We start from the raw sequence: 16,504 nt of genomic DNA, 5'->3' as shown, positions 1-16,504 counted from the left end.
GGATGCTGATGAAAGACTTGCTGTGCCTTTGGTTTTATGTTGAACCGCCACATGCTTTCTTCTTGCACTCTCTAACCCCCATTCTCCACCGGGCGTGTCTGGGCTGCGTTCCGGTTTTGTTCCGTCCTCCGCCACGCGCCGTACCACCCGGGGAGCATCTCGGAAACGGAGCGTCTTGCTGCCCGACTCGCACATTAGGTATATTGTCTCTACAAGTACTTTACTGTAGAGCTGGGCAATATATCGATATTATATCGATATTGTGATATGAGAGATATCGTCTTAGATTTTGGATAACGTAATATCGTAATATGACATAAGTGGTGTCTTTTCCTGGTTTTAAAGGCTGCATTACAGTAAAGTGATGTCATTTTCTGAACTTACCAGACTGTTGTAACTGTTCTATTATTCACCTTTACCCACTTAGTCATTATATCCACATTACTGATGATTATTTATCAAAAAATCTCATTGTGTAAATATTTTGTTAAAGCACCAATAGTCAACACTACAATATCACTGTGGTATCGATATTGAGGTATTTGGTCAAAAATATCGTGATGTTTGATTTTCTCCATATCGCCCAGCCCTACTTTACTGTAATGAGGCTTCTGGGATGCGCCGCGGCGCGGCTGGTGGAATTACCAAGCATTGACTTGAATTGCTCGCGGGGGCGGGGGGGAATAGGGGTAAGGGACGCATCTAACGATTATTTTGTTTTTCGACTAATCTGTGGATTATTTTCTCGATTCATCGATTAGTTGTTTGGCCGTAGTTTTATTGTCCTTGTCGTTACTATAATTGCCACTGTTCACCATACCAACTGCTATGATTATTATGAATCCTATTTCTGTATATCTGTAGGCCTGTGTCCCAACGGGGCAGCAGCAGAAGGCCCACCAAGAGCCAGGGTCTGTCCGAGCTTTCTGCCTGTTTTAAAGGAAGTTCTTCCTCGCCACTGTGGCCCCAGAGGCTTGCTCTTTGGCTCTTCGGTGGTCTAGACCTACTCTATTGGTTTGTCCTGTGATAACTCCTCCTGTTGTGATTTGACGCTATGGATAAAATGGAACTGAATTGGAATCAGAGAACGACTCAAACTCTCTCTCCTGTCTTGGAGGACAGAGCGGTGCACAGAGTGGAGACTGTGAGGTAATGAGGCGCAGGAGGGGGTGAGAAAAAAAAAAAAAAAGAAAAAAAAAAAAAAAAAAAAAAAAAAAGAGAGAATATAGGACGGGCATCAGACGGAGGTTTGGCTGCAGACTGGTCGGGATCCCTTTCGCCGCCTCGGTCAATTCAGACGCATCAGGTTAGTAAAAACCAAACGCACCGGGCGCCGAAATCTGACAGAAAACGTGTTGGGGAGGGGCGGCGGGGCAGCTCGGTTATTGTTCCGTGCTTTTTGTTTGTTTCTTTGCGGAGATGTTTTTGCATTTATTTCAGCGGTGTGAAGATGGAGATGTGAGTGAGTGAGAGGGTGCGCACAGGTTTTAGGCGTGAACTGCTGGTGCGTGCGTGCGTGCGTCTGTCTGTCTCTCTCTCTCTCTCTCTCTCTCTCTCTCTCTCTCTCTCTCTCTCTCTGTGTGTGTGTGTGTGTGTGTGTGTGTGTACGCGCAGATATAAACGCACATACACCCAGGCGACAGACGGTGAGCAGGCACAGCTTCACCTGGCTGAATGCTTCCATGCCACATGCGGAAACGGCTGCGGATGACACGCCGCTCTCCCTCGCCTTAAAATCCGTCTTTCCACCCAGGTGACGGCGGATCTGATGCCTCTCTCACCGCCGTATCTCGCCTGTAGGTGCGAATAATGAGACAGGGGGGATAAGGAATAGGATGCGGCTGCAGTTGAGGGGGCTTTTCACTGATTACCTTTGATGAGGATGAGGCAGTTCCCGCGCAGCAGCTGCAGCTTCTCGGCTGCTGATGGATGCTGATGCTGATGCTGATGGTGGAGGGAGGCTGAATTATTTATAGCTGCCAGTGCATTGATTAGCTCCCTGTAATGCACTGGGAGCTGTGTTTATGGGAGAGGGGCGGTGTGTGTGTGTGTGTGTGTGTGTGTGTGTGTGTGTGTGTGTCTCTCTCTCTCTGCGCAGTGTTAGTGTTTGAGAGGTGGTGTGCGTGAGATACAGGCGTCTTCTTGTAGCCAATCACAGAGAGAGACTGAACCATAGTGACCTATAGAATAGCTTTAATGCACATTTAAAGGAGAATCCCTCTAAAATGAGGTGCTTTGTATTTTTGAGTTTGGTGAATATTTCTTCTTCCGGTGGGGAACCGGAGCGGATGTGTTCAACGTGGCATTTTGGTGTATACATATTTCCAGCAGCTTCAGTTAAAGTTAAATCTCTCAGCTATTTAAAACGGCGTTGATACATGCCATGTGTCTTACTAAGAGGCGTCATTTTTGCACCGATGATCAATCACACAGGAAGAAAAGTCGTCTCTATCTCTTCACCGAAATATTAGAAGCTCCCGACTGTTATACATTTAGTGAAAAAATGGGAATGTCTGTTTTTGGTGAGTCAAATACCTGACAAATGAACATGAACTCATGAACATCTCTGAATCCCAGTATTGCTATAACGCAATGCATGTGTTAAACAAAGAGCTTGATGGATCGTCTGACAGCGTCTGAATAAGGGGGGGGTGGAGTTGGTTATCTCTGATTGGGGCTAGCACAGTCTGGCATTGCATCGCTGGGGAGTAAAAGTCTGGCTACACCACAGATGCATTCTGGGATAGGAGAAAAAAAGCGCTCTGGGTTGTTTGCATTTCTTTAGACCAATCCCAATGGTCTTGGGCGGGCGCTAAGCTCTGGATGCGGCGACGGCGGCTCTGCTAAATAGTCTCGGGAAGGAACTGGTTTTGGTGGAACATTTGCACCCCGCAAAAGAAAACGCCACATACAATATTAAATGAAGTTAACTGTTGACACAATACAGTAACGTGAGCTATTGAAACTAGCCGGATACATGGTTAAACCCCATTAGCTCTCACCAGTGTATCTCCGTGTGTACGGTTATCTGTGTTTTAAGCCCCCCAACGTCTCCTTCCAGGCAGCGCTGCATGGAAGGCACTAGGATTAGGCAATGGTTATGGTTAGGATTAGGGTTAGGTGCCTTGAAGTCAATGGTGGCAGCACTGCCTTGAAGTCGATTAGGCAATGGTTATGGTTAGGGTTATGGCTAGGGTTAGGTGCCTTGAAGTCAACAGTCGCAGCGCTGCCTGGAAGGAGACGTTGGGGGCTTAAAACACCATCGAGCATTGTGTACTTCGTCTACAGCAATCCCACCAATCGGTCCCAGAACGTCCCAGTTAGAGAGGAAACGCCCTAAACATATTCTTTGTAAATCTTTACAATCATTCCCTGAAAGAACCAAGCAGGCCTGCCTTGTTGAACGATCCAAATGTTCTTCAAAACTTACCATTTTCAGCGTGTAGCTCGCTAGCTCGAAGTTTCTTGTTGTGTCCATCTGTAGCGAAGCGCAACCTGATTGCAGACCCCTGAATCATAGAAGTTAAACAAAATATCAATTCAGACTGATTAGGCTAAATGAAGGCTAAATGAAGACTAAATCCCCTTAAAACTCAGAACAAGACGACAACAAGGTCTACTCTGAAGTGAGTTTGTACCCCTACATGTACAAATGTGTATTTACTGTACCCTCTGTGTCTCTGTGTGTGACCATGGTTGTGTGTCCGTTTCCAGCGGTGGAAGAAGTATTCAGATCCTTTACTTAAGTAAAAGTACTAATACCACACTGTAAAAATACCCTGTTACAAGTAAAAGTCCTGCATTGAAAATGGTACTTACGTAAAAGTATGTAAGTATCATCAGGAAAATGTACTAAAGGTATTAAAAGTACTCGATGCAGAAAAATCCTCCCGTTTTAGAAACTGGAAACGATCCCAACAGTTCTGTCAATCAACTAAGGGTCTAACCTTCTATCATTTCAGCTGGACTTGTATTGTTGACTTGTGTGTTATATTGTTGGCTAGTTTTATTTATAATAAAACATCAGATTTTTAGGGCTGCTCCCTCTTAGTCGATTAGTCGCCTAATCGGTCGTTTTGGTCTTAGTCAACTTAGATTTCTTTAGTCCATTAGTCACGTTTGATGCTTTTTTCAGGCTGAATGACTTATTTCCAAGAAATGTACGTGCACATCTCTGGTAAACACAAGAATTAAAGTGGTGCTTTTGCACGACTCTTTGCGGAGAAACTCAGATTTACAGATCTGTCGATTAAATCAACTAATCGATTAGTCGATACAAGTGTTAGTCAACTAAGAATTTCTTCAATCGACCACAGCCCTACAGATTTTATAAACTACATGTGTTTTGTGTGCATCAATCTTAATTTGTAAAGTAACTAGTAACTAAAACTGTCAGATGAATGTAGTGGAGTAAAAAGTACAATATTTCTCTGAAATGTAGCGGAGTAGAAGTAGAAAGTGGCATGAATAGAAAAGACTCAAGTAAAGTACAAGTACCTCAACATTTGAACTTAATTACAGTTCTTGAGTAAATGTACTTTGTTACATTCCACCGCTGTCCATCCCCTTTCACCGAATTAGGAATTTTCTGGCTCCAGTAACTGAAAAATATGCTCCAAACCCAAACTCCTAGATGCAAAATTACCCTTGGCCCTTTGTCCATGTTTGATCAAAAAACCCTCTGCCTTCTGTGTGGAACAGGAGGAGTGATGGGTTGCCTCTCAGGGTTTAGCTCACACAGTATAGAGGATGTGATGGATGACTGACCAGAGCTAATGGCGTATATCAGTGCAGGGCTATGGCTCACATGTATGGAGGTCTGTTTACAGCAGCAGCGGGGTGACAGACAGGTCTTTCTGTGCGGCTGTCACTCAAAGCGCTCCCTGCACAGGAGCACAAAGCCAGAGATTTGCCGATGCTCCAGATTTATTCATCTGTTGAATGTGCGCTGCCACATTCTTCTATTGAGAGCAGAGAAATGATGCCCTGCTTATAAACGGAAACTCTTCCCCCCGCCCCCCCGTTGTCAATGTAGCGACGGCGGCAGATTATACCTTTGCTTTGGTTGCTGATATATTTCAGTGTGATTAGTTATTAGCTTTTTGTTGTGTTGTCATGACAAACGAGCGCCGCTCCAATCAGCCAAAAGGCATTCATACCATCATTTTTATCCTTTTTATTACGCCTGCTGCAAGCAGCACTTGGATGTGAGCTTTAAAGTCGATTCATTTCTCAGTTTCACAGCAAAGGAAGCTCCGACTCCCAGGGCTGACCCGCTGTGTTTGAGCCCACTTCGGGATTTACTGTCGGAATATATAATAATATACACAAACCACAGAAAGGAGGCAATTCTTATTCTAAATTCTATTTTTAAAAAAGTTAACAAATTCAAAGCTACGGGTAGAGCTGTAACAATTCAAAATGTTACTGTACTGTCTCAGAAATAATTGCGATTAACCATACAATTGTCTCTTTCAGTCCAATTAAAAAAATATATTTATTTATGTATTACTTTTGCAAACAAATTAAAGTTTTGAATGAATCCCAGGAAACATCTTTTGGTTATATCCCTGTTATGTGACCCCCCCCCCCGATAATGTAGTTACACAGGTACACAGCCTATGAAGTAAACCACGCCTCTTTATTATCATAAAACATTGTTGTAACTTAAATGAACATAAAACTGACAATTACCTTGGCACCTTAGCTAACGTTAGCAATTATTTGCGGATAAACAAAGAAACGATTCGACAATTTTTTCATGATTGTTACAGTCCTAGTAGTCTGCCAGACCATCCACACGCTGCGTATCAGAGGAGGGTCTGGTTAGTCCACACAGCATTCTGGGATGGGAGAAATACGGGCTCTGGTTTATTGGCATTTCTTTAAACCAATCACAATCGTCTTGGGTGGCGCTAAGCTCCGCACGGAGCTGCTGCAAAATAGTTGTGTGAGAGAAAACTCCGATTGGACAGATAGTCTAGCTAGCTGTCTGGATTTCCCCTGCAGAGATCTGAGGAGCAGTTACCCATAGTCCTCACAAATCCACCGGAATTTAGAACGCCAACACAAAGAAAGAGGAAGGAAGCGGAAATCGGCGGAAATACATGCATCCGGTGGAATTTCCTGCGGCTCCAGAGCAATCTGGAAGTGGAACCTCAAGGATATAGACTACGGGAATGGGAAAAATGTAGAAAGATAATAGAGCTCAGCAGTATAGCGCTGTCCTTGATTAAAGAAATTCTTAGTCAACCAACACTGGTACGATTTTATCGACACGTTCAACGTCACGCTCGTCACCGGAAGTGACGTAACGTCTCATTTGAACCCAAACCACAATGTTTTTCTAAACACAACCAAGTAGCTGTTGTGCCTATAACATGTAATGTTTCTCATACTGCCCGTCGCTGCAGCTCCTCTGTCTAAAACACTCTGTCTGAGCTCTTGGCCCCGCCTTCCCGAGAAGGCCAGTCTGCTCTGATTGGTCAGCTGGCCCACTCGGTTGTGATTGGGCAACCAAATTCAAACAAGCCACTGGGCGGGCTGTGCTTTCTCAGGCAGTACCAATGGGCGGCACATGTGAAAAACTGGGCTGGCTTTCTCAATCAGTGACATCACTAATGGAGGAATTTCAAACAGGAATGTGGGCGAGGCGGGTTTTTTTAGGCAGTTGAGAAAAAGTGCTATTTGTGGCAGAGAAAAGCTCCATTTGGAGTGAAATGTGTTTTTTGTACTTTAAACATCAATTACATACACAAAAAACTATATAACACACTAAAAGCATAACAGGGGCTCTTTAAAACTGTGACCATTACGTCTAAATGCGACCGTTATGTTCTCGGGTTTGGATTTAATTTGGACGAAAAACGCTCATTTAGGTCGTATTAGAGGAGGGGAGTAAACAACCCATACCATTGTATGGTTGGAGGACTTGCTGGGTCCCAACATGCAGTGTCCTGTAAAAAGAAAATAGTTAAAAAATCCTTGGATCTGACCCAACACCTAATCGCTTGTTAATTGGCTCTTGACCTGACTAAATCTGGTGACACGTTTTTGCGCTATCTTGGTAACAAACCAGAATCAGAAAAGGATTCATTGCCAAGTAAGTAACACTTTCAAGTAATTTGCCTTGGTAGCTGGTGCATACATAAGTAAACCTATTAAACTGGCAGGAATAACAACACTCTGCTTTAAAGGCCAGTTTTGTGCTTCAAACCGTAACGCCTGTGAGCACAGGAAGCTCTTATATGTACTTTAGTGTTTGCTGCACATTTTCAGATCACTGGTTTTCTTTTTCAGCCCGGAGGAAACAATAAAGAGCGCTTTACTGGAAGCTCTTATCATTTCCATGATCCAGTTAAGGTTATTGTTATGTCTCTCTGGTTACCGTCCTGATAGTGAGGCTGTATTGTGTGTGATTACTTAATATTGTATGTTTATTAAGAGTTTTTATGGTTAGGTAAGAACTTGGATGTGTTTGAAAAATACGTCAGTGAGGGAAACAATAAAACGAGTCTTATGCTGGCCAGAACTTTCTAAATAAAGTGTAGTAATGACATCTGAAACCCTAATGTGCATCCAATGTAGAGCTTCATAATATTTGGATCGTTCAAGCTCCGACGTGAAGAAGAACTCAGAGCCTTGGCTGTTCTGATTGTGCAACATCCACTATGGCATTTCAGATATTATTAATCAAAAGTCTGTACCGCGTCTGTATCTTGTAGTTTAATGACTGTAGATTGACTTGAGATTAAAAACTTTTTAGTCTGGATCAATGTAAGTACGTAAATACATTTCCAGGATGAAGCCAGAGTCAGGCTTTGCCCATCCTCTTCCGCTCTCGGTGTGTTGCCGTTTTCAAAATCCCTTCGCTTCAGGAAACAATGAAAATGTCAAGTTTTGAAGAACATTTGTATCGTGCAACAAGGGAGGCCTGCTTGGTTCTTTCGGAAAACAATTGTAAATATGAACAAAGAATATGTTTGCGGTATTTCCTCTCTAACTGGGACGTTTTGGGAACGATTGGTGGGATTGCTGTGGACTAAGTACACACGGTGAGCCCTGGCCGATTATCGGGCTGCTTTTTGGCAGTTGCCAGATTATCTGTATCACGTTTTATTTGCCTGATAACCAATATGTATGTAAATGGATTAAAAAATGTGCTACTTTGGCTCTGCTACAGCTCTGTGTCTGTCCCTCTGCTTCGGTTTCACTCACCACTGAGTCAGACTTAATGTCCCGCCCTCCCCACAACACTATCTGACTATCTGTTACTGGGGATAATGTGGAAAGTTTCTAATTTATTAAATAATAGCTTAAAGCATTTAAAAAGTTTTGTGTTGGAATTTGTAACATTCCAAAACTTTAATTTGGATTTAAAGATTTTCATTTTCACTGTAAATTCGTATCGGTATCAAATATTGGTTTCATTAAAGGTGCAGTTATGAAACTAACTTTCTGTCATATTTGCTGAAACTGACCCTATGTTCCAGTAGAACTACATGAAGCAGGTCATTTAAAAAAATAATCCGGCTCCTCTGGCACCACCTACAGCCTGTAGTGTGATTTCAAAAAATCCACAGCTCCCTGTTCAGATTCACCAATCAGGGCCAGGGCCGGGTGGGGGTCTAACTGCGTGTCAATCACTGCTCATGCACACGCATTTATTCTCCCTTGTGGGGGAGGGGCTTAGGAGACAGTTTGGGGCTTTAGCGGAAAGAGGGGAGGGACTGAGAAATTGTCGATGTTCACATTTTTTGGCTAAGTCTTGGATCTTCACAATCCTACCTACAGCACCTTTAACTACTAATAATCTGTATTGGCCTTGAAACAGTATCGGTCGATCTCTAATTTAAATAGCTCACGTTCCTGTATTGCGTCAACAGTTAACTTCATTTAATATTGTATGTGGCGTTTTTTCTTTTGCAAGGGTGCAAATGTTCCACGAAAACAAGTTCCTTCCAGAGACTATTTAGCAGAGCTGCCGTCGCTGCGTCCAGAGCTTAGCACCGCCCAAGACGATTGTGATTGGTTAAAAGAAACGCAAACAACCCAGAGTGTTTGTTTTTCTCCTAACCTCCAAAGCTCCAAAGTGATTATACTACTGATCAAAACTCTCAATTACTTTCTCCAGAGTGAGCCAACAGCTCCATAGTTATACTGTCTCTCTATCAGTGGGAATGCCTGTCGCTAATGTTTATTCTGTCCATCTGTCTGTTGAACTTACGCATCCGTCTGTCTACTTGTCTGCCTGTCTGTCTTCCTCTCTAATTATCAGCCAGCCTACCTGTCTGTCTCCGTCTCTTCCTACCTGCCCTGGTTCACTGTGCAGCCGACGAAGCGTTTCAACGATCAGCTCTGAATTGATGACTCATCCTAAAAAAACTGTCTCCCGAGTCACCGACGCCTCTCCGGCTCATTATGTGTCTGGCAACTGTGATAGATTTCACTTGTCGTTTCCCACTAGATGACTCATAATCAAATATTTTGACACGTATTGCTTTTTAATGACCACTCGGATGTTTAATGGATTTCAGTGAGCCAAAGGTAAGTATGACGGGACTTCGCTCTGACCTCTTCACTTCCTGTGAAATGCAAACACAATAGGACTGCTATTTTGCTTCCATTACTTTCAGACTAGTGAAAAAAAAAACATTTGTTTTACTTCAAGCTTTAGTGTGTAACTTTTTGATATTAATGATCGTCCGTTACATTCAAGCCATTACCAAATGAGTTGCTACAAAGCTAATTAAGACTATCAGCTCCCCACAACTCTCTCTGTTTCTCAGTATAACTATTCAGAAGATTGTGGAGTCCGGCGACTTTCCCGCGCAGAAACTCTAGTGTAGATAATGACCTCTTCTGCAGAGTCCATCATGTTTTTTTAATCCTCCGTGTCCTCCTTGGCTACTAGCAACTGTGTGGAGGAGGGGTGGGGGTGCGTGTGCGATCACGGAAGGCTTGTATCATGTGGACGCGCCGACAGTTTTGTTGTCGTTACTTAGAATTCCTCATGGGGGCGACAGAAACTACGCACTTTACGTCTTTTTGTGCTTGTAGATTTCTCTTAACTCTGCTGACTCTCACTTTTGTTTTTTTAAGGGGAAACACTACGGGCAAAAACATCATTTTTGAAGCGTGTGTCCGCGCTATTCTCCGACATGCACTCTAACAATCACTGCTGATAGAAGGCCTTTCGTACAGTCGAGCTGTAAACGGGTTCGGGCTTTTAAAAAGCTGTCAATCAAAATGTACTTGTTGGGCCGAATTCGGTCGGGCTTGGGCATTGTCGGGCCAAACTTTTAAGGCCCGATTACAGCTCTGGTTAGGGTTAGGGTTCATGTGTCATGATAGTGTCATGTCACTCGTATGTAGATACCTTCAAGTAAAGTGTTACCAAGAGTTTTTCTCGTATACAAATCTATATTCAGAAGCTTTTTTAAACAGGGCTCGGTTCATATATCATTCATAGTCTGATTTATATCACATTTTATCCCTAAAAACATGGCGACATATTTTTTTTTTATGGCTGTTGACACTATTTCTGATATATGGAGTGATAAAAAGAGATTCCTCCTGTAAAAACCTCTAATATGTCAACAAAATGAAAGAAGAACTTTGAACCTGGCTTTATCCAACGTTCACATTTGTGTTCAGGAAATGTATGTAGATTAGCACATATCCAGTATTCCTGCTTCTTAAACTCAGCTTAGACAGGAGCCTGCATGTTGTCGGCCTCGTCCTCTCTTTAACGCGGTCCGAGCTGATGCACAGGGCCATTGTTGCCGCGGCAACGACCCTTTTGGCACCTGTTGCCGTGGATCGCGTTCTGGCTGACTTGGGAGAGGAAGCAGCTTGTGATTCAGCGGGGAGGGAGATGATGGAGGCCGCATCCCAGTTTGTGTCAGGGTTTTACTACGTTAAAGCTTTGGGTTCAACATTGGGGAGGGGGTTGGGATCTCCACTTTTGTGCAAAATTGATATTTTGAGCATAAATGACACTTCATTTCCTGCATTCTGCTGAATTTTTCTGCAACAATTTGTGCCTTTTCTGCATCAAGTTAGGATGCAAACGTCTTTATTTATGTAAAGGAAATTATAATATGTTTTTTTTGGGGGGGAGGGGGGATGCACTGGCCAGTTTTGATTATTGGTGGGGGTTCTTCATTATGAAAAACACACACACACACACACACTCACACACTGTAGTTTAGTTTGACTCAATCCCCCCCCCACACACAGCGTCCTGCTGCCACATACACTGACTAGAACACCAAAAATAATAATTTTGAAGCCGATGGAGGGGGTTAATATTCCGTGATTTAAGTCATACATTTACAAGAAAAGAACTCTGATATTCTCTAAGATGAAAGTGATACGTTGACCAAAAAAGTCGGGGGGTTTTCCTCCAAAGAACCACATCGCTGCAGGATCACCATCGATGCTGTCGCTTGCCGTGCATCATGCCTGCAGTGAATGACTTTATAATCTCAGAGAATAGCCATCTTTTTTTTCTCCTAAATTTACAACTTTAATCTCGAAAATTCTGAGTTTTTTCTCTGAATATTTCCCCCCTCCCCCTGACTCTGTAATATATGTATTTTTCCCTACAATGGCACTAATACTCCATCGTAATGAACTAAATAACTGCAATTAACGGATACTTTAGGACGAGAGGCAGCTGAGGTTTGTAGATCTACCATCTCTCCCCGGAAACTAAATGGATATAAAAAAAAGATCAGCTCCCCTACACCCAACATCTCAGACCTGAACGATAGAGCCATCAATTCCATTTCCATCACACACCTTGCCCTCACCGTTGTCAATAGCCTTGTTTCTATCAACACATTTTTATGCACATTTTGAAGTCGCATTAGAAAATGTTGATGGAAACGGCAACACTCGAAAAAACGTCCTTGAATTCGCAAAAAACGTTTTTACGCTCGCTTGAGGTGGTTTTTTCCTAGGAGATAGAAACAGCTTTGCCGAATAAGTTGTGACGTAGCGTGACATGTAACTCACATGACTATAGTCTCGGTATCCATCGGATGGGGGAAGGATCGGGATACGGGTCCCATCCGTACACAAGGTGCGTGGTGGAGTTGCGGTGCGCTGTAGCCTGTGCCTCAGGCACGTCGGGTAAATTGACAAACTGGTTCAACAGCTTGAATCGTCTGGTCCTGCACACCACGTATACGCAGCGGTGGACGGTTGTCTCGCTGACACCAAATGTCTCTGCCACAACCCTGGATTCTGCACAGGGGGCCCACTTGTACAATTATACCTCTCTCCATTTAGCCAAAGAACTTCTAAAACTCTAAACTCTTTGATTTAGCAAGCCGGTTTGTAATTTACAACCATGTGTAACGTCAACTTGTGACGAAACTATGCTTTGCGCTGTCTAGTTCATTCGCTCTAAACTAGGGATGCACCAAATACCGAATCCACTGGTTAAGATTCTGCCGAATCCGAAACCGAATACCAAATCCTACTCCCATCCTCAGTCCATTAACACAGCAAACACATTAATGGTCGTCGTCTGGTTAACACCAGTTTTTAGCAGTGACTGTCCTTCCTTTGCCGTACCTGAAGTTGCTGCATTCTGGCTGCTGTCTGGAGATTCCTTCATCACAACTCGTATTCTTTCGGATGTTTCATACGCAAATATTTTCACAGCGGCGATGTTGTGTATTGTTTAGGGTCCTCGCCACCACGAGACAAATTGTCTATAGCTGGACTTGAATGGACTTCTTTTGACTGAAAGTACTGCCAAACAACACTTTTTCTGCTCACAAGTTCCATTTTTACTTTCTCCCAGCCTACTGCATTGAACGCTCCACCTACGTAAACACCTTCCCGTAATCAACGGCGGCAGTATTACGGCGACCAGCGTAGTGCAAGCAAAGGGTTCGATTCGGTGGAAAACAATTCTAAGGTTCGGCAGGAACCGAACCCCGTCAAGAAGCCCAATATTCGGCCGAATCCGAAGCCAAATCCTGGATTCAGTGCATCCCTACTCGAAACCAGTTGATGGAAATGCTTCTAATTTCTCTTTTTTTCCTATTTTGCGACATTTTAAAAGTCCGCTTAAAACGCGCTTGACAATTACAACAAGCGACACCAATCACCCTCTATATCCACACTTTACACTGCTGCCATCTGGCCGCAGATACAGGACTCTGACGTGTAGAAGGACTCGCTTTGGCAGAACCTTTTGTCACTTCTGCCATAGCCATGTGAGCAAACTATCTCGCTGACGTTGTATACATCCGGTGTTGCTGTTGTAAATGTGGTTGTTTCTATGTGTCTATGTTATCTGTCGATCTAGTTGTCTGTGTATATTGCCATGGGCATAAAACAGACTGTGAAAACAAATCTCCCTCATGGGACAATAAATATCTATCTATCTATCTATCTATCTATCTATCTATCTATCTATCTATCTATCTATCTATCTATCTATCTATCAATAATATGCAACAAAAAGTAAATCATAGTTTTTGGCCTTTTTAAATTGAGAAACTCATCATCATTTAGTGTTTCCAGGTCTCCTCGGACAAAGCTCTGCCTCTGCTCTTCGACCTCGCTTCGTGTCCCCCGTCAGAAAACACAGTTTTATTGTTCAATCAGCCATGTAATGAATCCCACCATCCACAATCCGCAGCTAATTAACTGCACAGCAGGTTCCACCGCTAAGCTAAATAACTTGTGGCTGGCCCACACGGTATAGCCGCCTTGAAGCACAGCCAATTCACTTAATTACAACTAAATACTTTCAGTGCATTCAGAAGAAATCAAAGAGAACAATTCCTGCTGAAACGGTATTCAGAGTTTTTTCAATTCCAGTTTTAATGCTCTTCACTTTGACGTCGTGGCTTTTCTTTGTGTGTCGCGCGGGAACATAAGTCGCCGTGTATCCGGGGCATTAGGCGGGTTTTGGTGAGCTGCCACTGTAGCGGGGCCCCTCTCATGTCCTGTTTAAAACCCGGCTGTCACTTCGCTTAACATGGAGCTCCTCAGGCTGTCGGTCGGTGACAGGAAATGGGGCAAATGTTGGCCCCCGCTACACTGTTGAGCACAATGTTGGCAGCGTGACAGCAGTGTCTCATTTCACCATGCGAGGCCTAAAACAGAAACGGGTCATGAATTAGAATCAGTATTAGATATAAGCTATTTATGGAGCGGACAATGGGAGAGTAACAGAACGAGAGCGAGTCCCCGTTTGGACTGAATATGGCTGCTGCCGGAGGATCTTTAAAGGATCTGATAACAAAATATACCCATAAAGCCATACACCCATACACCCATGTGCACACTGCAAGTGTTATAGGCTGATTTAATTGTTCCTCCTGTTTATAGTGGCAGTGAAGAGTTGTCTGCCTACTATCTAAGTCAGAGAACGTAAAAGTCATGGTTTTAAATATGTTAACGTTGTGAAAACATTCGCAGTTTGGTTAGGTTTAGCCACAAAAATTACTTGGTTAAGTTTAAAGGTCCCATGGCATAACATTTCACTTTATGAGGTTTTTTAAAGTGATGGTTCGGAGTAATTTACCCTAGGGTCCTTTGCACCATGACCTCGAGCCAAACACCCCCCCAGAAGCTTTTTTCACCTGGGTCTAACATTGGGAGAGTTAGCGTAGAGTAGCGTTAGCCGCTGAATAGCTTAGCGCGGGGCTAATGGACCCACGTTTGTATCTCTTAAATGACCCCACTAATAATGCCCGAAATGATACCAAAGGTCTACACTAGTATATATAGGTTATGCACTCATAAAACGATGGATTGGAAAGTTTTCTAAGGTCTATATAAAAGAGACTTCAGATACAGTATTAGGGGACCACTAAGGCCTATATAAAAGAGACTTCAGATACAGTATTAGGGGACCACTAAGGCCTATATAAAAGAGACTTCAGATACAGTATTAGGGGACCACTAAGGCCTATATAAAAGAGACTTCAGATACAGTATTAGGGGACCACTAAGGTCTATATAAAAGAGACTTCAGATACAGTATTAGGGGACCACTAAGATCTATATAAAAGAGACTTCAGATACAGTATTAGGGGACCACTAAGGCCTATATAAAAGAGACTTCAGATACAGTATTAGGGGACCACTAAGGTCTATATAAAAGAGACTTCAGATACAGTATTAGGGGACCACTAAGATCTATATAAAAGAGACTTCAGATACAGTATTAGGGGACCACTAAGGTCTATATAAAAGATACTTCAGATACAGTATTAGGGGACCACTAAGGTCTATATAAAAGAGACTTCAGATACAGTATTGGGGACCACTAAGGTCTATATAAAAGAGACTTCAGATACAGTATTAGGGGACCACTAAGATCTATATAAAAGAGACTTCAGATACAGTATTGGGGACCACTAAGGTCTATATAAAAGAGACTTCAGATACAGTATTGGGGACCACAAACGTCTATATAAGAGCACCATGTCTTGGGAACTTTAAAAAAACATTGTGGTTTGGGTTAAAATCAGACGTTATTTCACTTCTTTTTTTTTCCAAATCTGTCTGAAAACAAAACTCCCCAGTGATTGTTCCTCCTGTTCAAAGTGGCTGTGAAGAAATCCCTCCCTATAGAGATTTCACAACAAGTCTTTCAAACCCAACGCATTCTCACTCCCATCGTGTCAAAAAAAGCAACGTTTGGTCAGGTGCCTTTGGCGTTTGAAAAATCTCCTTTAGCGTCATATTTAGACGCTCTGGGACGGGTATCTTGGCGTCCATTTTAGACGCTCTGGTTCGGCTCTAACTGTCATGCGGCACTACAACGGGACTGTTAGGAAAAGATGGTGGGTGGGGTTACAAAATGTACGTTTCAGTGACACACGGGACAAGGACCCTGGTCTCTATGGTTCTGTGTTGTTTGACCCATCCACCACCCAAACCAACCTCCTTACGCAGATTTTTAATGCAGAAAAATGCTCAAACTTTTAGAAACTGGATCCAAACTGTTGTGGTTTTCAGCTGGACTTGTAGGCCGTTAAATTGTCGGCTAGTTTCATTTATAATAAAACATCAGATTTTATAAACTCCATGTGTTTTGTGTGCAAAAACCTTATTTTGTTAAGTAACTAAAGCTGTCAGATGAATGTAGTGGAGTAAAAAGTACAATATTTCTCTCTGAAATGTAGCAGAGTAGAAGTAGAAAGTGGCATGAAAAGAAAAGACTCAAGTAGAGTACAACAACCTCAACATTTGTACTATAAACGTAAATGCAAGTTGTAATTGCTGCTTGAATAAACGACTTCTGTGGGCGTTTGTTAGTGGAGGACAGTCTCATTCATCCTGAGGGCTGCACAAATGTGTGTGCCAAATTTCATCGCAAATCAATAGCAGTAGATATATTTCACTTGCAACCACAAATATCAACCTCCGTCCACCAGTCAGGGATCAAAGTCAGTAGGATGCATCGTCTGGGCATCGTCAACATCATTTTGTGCCAATCCATTAAATATATGATAGATGAGAGGAT

General features: G+C 42.9%; 1 protein-coding gene across 2 annotated transcripts in view; it reads left to right on the top strand.

Annotated features, from left to right (window-relative positions):
• The first annotated feature begins 1,223 nt into the window (after positions 1-1,223).
• The window catches only part of LOC120566617 (complexin-2), a 65,675-nt gene continuing 50,394 nt past the window's right edge, over positions 1,224-16,504 (top strand). For both annotated transcript variants that reach the window (XM_039813162.1, XM_039813161.1), the window contains exon 1: positions 1,224-1,306. The gene's annotated coding sequence lies outside the window, so the exon portion shown is untranslated. The remainder of the gene's footprint in view (positions 1,307-16,504) is intronic.

Source organism: Perca fluviatilis, chromosome 10 (genome assembly GCF_010015445.1).
Source record: "Perca fluviatilis chromosome 10, GENO_Pfluv_1.0, whole genome shotgun sequence".
NCBI classification, from domain to species: domain Eukaryota; kingdom Metazoa; phylum Chordata; class Actinopteri; order Perciformes; family Percidae; genus Perca; species Perca fluviatilis.
The sequence above is the reverse complement of the archived record's forward strand: the minus strand, read 5'-3'. Positions and strand labels throughout refer to the sequence as shown.